This window comes from Equus przewalskii, chromosome X (genome assembly GCF_037783145.1).
Source record: "Equus przewalskii isolate Varuska chromosome X, EquPr2, whole genome shotgun sequence".
In the NCBI taxonomy this organism is placed as follows: domain Eukaryota; kingdom Metazoa; phylum Chordata; class Mammalia; order Perissodactyla; family Equidae; genus Equus; species Equus przewalskii.
Window position 1 is genome coordinate 9,278,317 of NC_091863.1, and position 6,314 is coordinate 9,284,630.

Here is a 6,314-nt window from a genome sequence, read left to right on the forward strand (position 1 = left end):
AAGTAACAGAAAGGACCAAGACATTCTGAAAACACACATACGGGGGCTGGCCGGGTGGCGTAGTGGTTAAGTTCACATGTTCCACTTCTTGGCGGCCGGGGGGTTCACTGGTTCAGATCCCGGGTGTGGACATGGCACCGCTTGGCAAAAGCCATGCTGTGGTAGGCGTCCCATGTATAAAGTAGAGGAAGATGGGCACGGATGTTAGCTCAGGGCCAGGCTTCCTCAGCAAAAAGAGGAGGATTGGCAGTAGATGTGAGCTCAGGGCTAATCTTTCTCAAAAATAACCCCAAAAAACAAAACAAAAAAACACACATACGTTCAACTGAGTATAAATTCACATGAGTTGAAAGTTTGAAACCTGACCAATTTACTTTATTTCGTGAAAGAAATTATCTACAGAGATATCTGTGCCTCTGGAAAATAGTGTGCACGGGTTCAAATCACAGAGCATTAGCTGTGAGATACTGTATTTTTCTCATATGGAAATGCCAAAGGTTTTACTTTAAATATAGTTTTTGTATTTAAATATATGTATTTAAATTTAAATATAAATACATAGTATATGCATTATTTCCAAAGGAGCCTGTAATCAATGACTAAAGGTCACAAATTCCTAAATTAACCTCTGGAATGAACAGAGAGATAACTAAGTTGTTATAGCCAATAATAGATCCTTTTCTTCTTCAGTGAAAACAAAAATAATGTCATAGAAAATCGGCTTTCGGCCATCATAAATTTTATATTAAACACATAAATACATAAAACTTAAGTTATTTTGGTGATTTGTAAACCATAAAGCTCTTGAAGACCACTTAAACATCTTATGAAATGGATCAAGAGGAAGGGAAACTGAAAATAACACAGCTCAGAAACACAGTGTATCTCAACATGAGGTTACATGTGGTGGTTTGTCGTAGGAAACAACCAGAAAGCACACCAACAGATGGTTTTAGTTTTAATTCCTTTGTAATCTTGACAAGTCACTCTTTCAGCCTTCTGCAGGCCCTCTGTAGAGTTCTGTACGACTGAAGCCATTCACAGATGGGTCAGATCAGAAGCCACCAACTCAGGCTACCAGGCGAGCATGACCACCAGGTCCCCTGCGAAGCTCTGAATGCCCTGCTTCTCTGCTGACTCCCTTCTGGTTGGTTCTGCTCTGAAAGAAACTCCCAATTCTCCATAAATCCCACTCCACCATCAAGGGTTGGCCCCCAGCCCCTTTCAACCCTGAACCTGGTGAGGGTGTGTCCTTCCTCCTCAGATAGATACTGTACCTCAGCAAGACTTGGTTGGGCATTTGTAGGATCCAAACCAAGGGAGGCATTCAGTGGGGCAAATGTTAAGGCTGAGAAGAAGGCAAAGCAAGTGTCTGCTGTCTGTAGAGGGGAGAGAGGATGAGACTGATCATAGCCCCGTTCCTGAATCAGGTTTTCTCGGCTCCATCTGTCTGAACACTCTAAAGTCCAGATGGTCTCTTAAATGTAGTCAGGGAATATAGAGTACTTGAGGGAGGGTAGTGACTTGACAACCTGGGCATCTTGTTCCCCAATCTCTGAGGAAACTGTAATGGGGATAGCAAGGAACGCTCTCTTGTTTTTTAGAAGGCTGTCCCCCCACCGCATAAAATATGCTTTTTATTTACTTCTTCCTTCTCATCCTAACCGCGGAGAGCCAGGTTGCATATCCTGCGAGGTATTTATAGTGCAATTTTAAAACAGGGGTGGGGAGAAGTTTTGATATTTGCTCCTCCTCTTCCACACATATTAAAGTGAGCAGAGAACACTGGTTATGGGACAGATTTACTAGACAGGTGGTGGGAGTGCATCTCTCCTTGGAGCTTTAGGGTGCCAGGCCCCAGGCGCAGTTAGTAATGGGACATGCTGCCAGTCGTATCTGCTGAAAGATTGAGCCCTTGACCCTAAGGAACACTGGGGGCTGTTTGTGTCTTCTAAAGCACAAATAGCAATGTAGGAGGGAAACAACCAGAGAACATGATAAAGAGGGACTCAAAAGATGTGCTTTGGAGAACACCAGGACAGAAGATAATCCATTTCACTGAGTTACCCTAATGAAGGAGAGCATGAGACCAGCCAACCAACCGTAGTGAAGGGGAAAGATTGAAAAGAGAGAGAAGTCTCAAACTCATGATGAAACTGTGTGGGAAAGGGCCTGGTGACACAGGGGCCATCCATGCTGGTGACAATGAAATTACAATAGGACAGTTTCACACTGTTTTACGTTTTATATCTTTCCCATCTTTCTTCTTTTGCCTCCTCTCTCTCTGTTTCCTTTTTGTCTTTACACACCCATGGCGAGCCTCATGTGATGCAGAGAATGAGGAGAAAGCAGCCACAGTTGCAGGTGGATTCTTCTGTTTGGAAGGGGTGGTTTTGTGTGTACTTTTGATTTAAAACTGATCTCTTTCCCTCACACAGATAGTAAATCCCCGCCTGCCTCAGTGAGCATGACCTTCTATAATCGGCTCGGTGAAACCCTCCCTGGGTGACACTGGCTGGACTCTCTGCCACATTCAAATTCATATTCTTTCTACTTCCCTCAACTTTTAAGCATGTGAGTTAGGAAACTGGATAAGACCTGGTGTTCTGCCTTTAAGATTACCCTAATCTCCGTTGTAATTAATTTCTAGTGTATTTGTCATGACATTTCAGTGGTTGTGTTTCTTTATGTGTACATATACATATCTCCCGTCTCCCTCTTGGTGATTTATACTAATTAAATGTTTTGCAAGAGCCCAGATTTAAACTGACTGGGAAGGTTTGAGTCCCAGTGTCTTACAAGGTCACCCTCCAGATTCTAGTGGATTCTAGTGCAATCTGGAGGGAGAGAGGAAATCCTGGTTGCTTCATGGCAGTTTTCAGACATCCCTAGAGCCCACTAGGGTGCAGGGTGAGGAGGTGAGTCGCTTCCACAAGCAGGAAATGGCTCTCAGTGTTCTTCTGGCCAGTGGCAACTCCTGAGGCTAAGGCCAGACAGACACAGCCAACTAGGACACCACGTTTGTCTTGCGTGATACCCATGACCGCTTCACTTCCCACTGGCCGAGGCGATGCAGTGGGTCATAGATTCCAGGGGCTTTCGTAAGAGGGAATGGCATGAGTTGACATCTTGAGCAAGATCGTGGTAACATCTCTGTGAACCCATATCTGAGCCCCACTGTCCAGGGCGACCACACTTCTAAGAAGAGTACCTGGGCTGTTTTGAGAGTAAGAACTAGTCTGCTGTCCTGCAGTCCCCCCCGGAACTGTAGGGAACACTCCCAGGCAGGTCCACATGGAGGCCCAGCAAGCAGGACTTGGTTATCAGATGATGTGCATTAAATAAAATGGTTTATAGCACCCATCTCGTCTCCTAGGTCTGCATTTCCCACCGTTCAGTTGCCTTTCCACTGAAGCATCGTAACTAAATACCCAGCTAATTTAGACCCTGCCAGGGATTATTTTAACACATTACTCTTGTCCATTAACACATCATGATGGATTAATTTGTGAGATGATCAACTCTCCAGAAAAGCCCACCTAACTAAACAGAGCGCAGAAGCATGTTCTAAACGGGGAGGATGAATTTGAAAATAATCACAAGTTTGGCTCCTATTCATGAGGGCAAGCCCACAAAGGGAATGACAGGGCAAGGAGAGAGTGAGGAGGATCTTAGGAAGAAGGATGTAAGGTGAAGTCACTGGTACCCGGACAATGTTATCGAGTGGGGTGTGGAGGATGAGGAGGAGGGAAGGAAGTTACATTCGTTAATCAGCAAATGCAGATCAAATGCTTCATTTATTCCATTAAATCCTCACATCCCATCTATGAGGCTGGTATTAGGAGCTCCATCTTAAAGATGATGGGTTAAGTCCACTGCCCAAGGTCACAGACGAAGTGGCCCTGCTCAAAACTGACCCAGCTCTGTCCAACCAGTCCAATTGGTTCTCCAGCTTTACTGGGGACTGGAATCAACTAAGGATCCTGGAAACCGTGTGATTCCCTTCCCCCACCCCAGAGATCCTGATCTCTGCATTTCTGAAACTAGCCGAGGTGCCCCTGAAGCAGCTGGTCTTCAGAGCCCAGTTTGGGGAGCGCCATGTCTTCCTTTGGGATATTGAGGACTGTTGATACAGGGGTTACTGCACCAAGGAAAGCCTGAGCCCCCCAGGTATGCTCGATTTCTCTTTCTCTTTCTGTATATAACCCTCGGTGCTCTTCACCCACTGCTGTGGAGTGGAGCTGCGCTTAAACTCAAATTGCTTCCCGCTAAGCACTTGTTTTGCAGGGCTGTAATTTAATCATATAGGATTGGCAGCTCTGTTCAGAGCTAAAATGTGAAGATGATTTGGACAAGTGCAGTGGATGGATTTAGGTACAGACAGGGGCAGGTGGCTAACTTATTCGCAGTCCCGTAAATCCTGACAAATAGAGCTGCTGCAGATATTCACAATCGAAAGGGCGTCTTTACTGTACTTTTCCCAGTATCTGACCGAATTTGCCGCAGTGGGTCTACGTATATGGTGCAGAGTGCCACCTAGTGGAACCTCGTGGGTATTGATGTTCAGCTACAGACACCCTTGGCTTGGTTTCCAACGTGAGGTGTGGGAAGAAAATATATGAGTAGATATAATCGTCTTTTTAAAAGTGTGTTTGTCAAAACACTGAGGAACAGAGTTGTTAAATTATTTGCCAAGTACTGTTCTTAGTGTTTTATTTAATGTGGAACAAACAGTGTTATGTGTCAACTAAACCATTTTTCTCTTCCCGGGCCCTCTGGACTACTCATTTCCCAGCATCCTTTGAAGTCACTTTGCGTGCCATTCACTGAACAATCTCCATGGGACAGTGATGCCCATAGGAAATAAACATTTGCTTTCTTAAAAAAAAAGTGTGTTTGTGGCTATGTTATCCTATACCCAGTGTATTAATACAGAAATATGCAGGGCTGGATGCTAAATGTTGTTTATTGATGCAAGGGCAATACAAAGAAATGGTGAAGACCACAGACTATCAAATGTTTGTTTCAACCACTTATTGCCATTGCTTTTGCTTCATGTCCCAAGATGGGGCTGGCCATGGATTTCCCTTTGCACCTGCAGCTGTAGACGACAACCCCGAGTTCACTGGGTGGGCAGCCATCTTTTCCCTTTGACGCATTTGCTCTTTTCATAGAACATGGCCCCCAATACGTAGCAATGGAATCCCTTAGTATCTCTCTCATGCTCTCTCTGTCGCTCTCTCACTCAGCTCTCTCTCATATTTCGGAATAATCTAACCACTAACCATTCTCTCCCGCTGCCAACTCCCCAACCTGTAAATGGCATCTTTTTTTTTTTTTTTTGGTGAGGAAGATTGGCAACAGATGTTAGCTAAGATTGTCCCTGAGCTAATGTCTATGCCAATCTTCCTCTTTTGTATGTGGGACGCCACCACAGTGTGGCTTAAAGAGTGGTGTGTAGGTCTGTTTTCAGCATCTGAACCTGTGAACCCTGGGCCACAGAAGTGGAGCGCACGAACTTAACCACTATGCCACTGGGCCAGCCCCTTAAACGTCATCTTTGAAGCCTTCTGTAACTTGATAGTTAGAGGGTTAGCCGTCTTTTTCATCCTACTTAACTGTGAGTTCATGAAAACTGTTGCTGGGTGGATATGATGCGTGAGTGTTTTATACCTGCTTCCTACAGACAAAGTTAACCAAGTCAAAGATGATGGAATGCTCACTTGCTTATGTGTGTGTGTGTGTGTGCATGCATATGTATATGTGTATATGTATGCATACGTATATATGCATGAGTGTATGTATTTGTGTTTATGTGTATGTCTGTGCGTGTACTAGAATTGCTGATGCCTACGTAGATTAGTTGTAAAACTAAGTGATATAATCTACGGAAAGTACTCTGCATGAGGTCTGACATCTACCAAGTGCTCCATAAATATTAGCTTATATTATTTTATTTTATCACTTTAGATATAGAATCAATTTTATCACCTCAAGAGACTAATTCTATATTCCTCATACAGTGAATATTTTTAATCCTTTTAGCACACAGTATCTGGGAATTTTCTTCTACTAACCATTTCTGCTGTGTATAAAATTTATACTCAACATTTCATGTACTATATTCATATAGTATTTTAAAGATTTTTTTATGTAAAGAGTGACACAATTTCTTAGCTCTTCCATTTGTAACACATTCTCAATCACTGCTTGGTCTACTCTTGTTTTCTTTGGATTTAAGTCCATCAAACTTTCCAGAAATGTCTCAGATACCCAGAGCTTGTTTCTGGAGTCTTTTTTTAAAATATAATTTT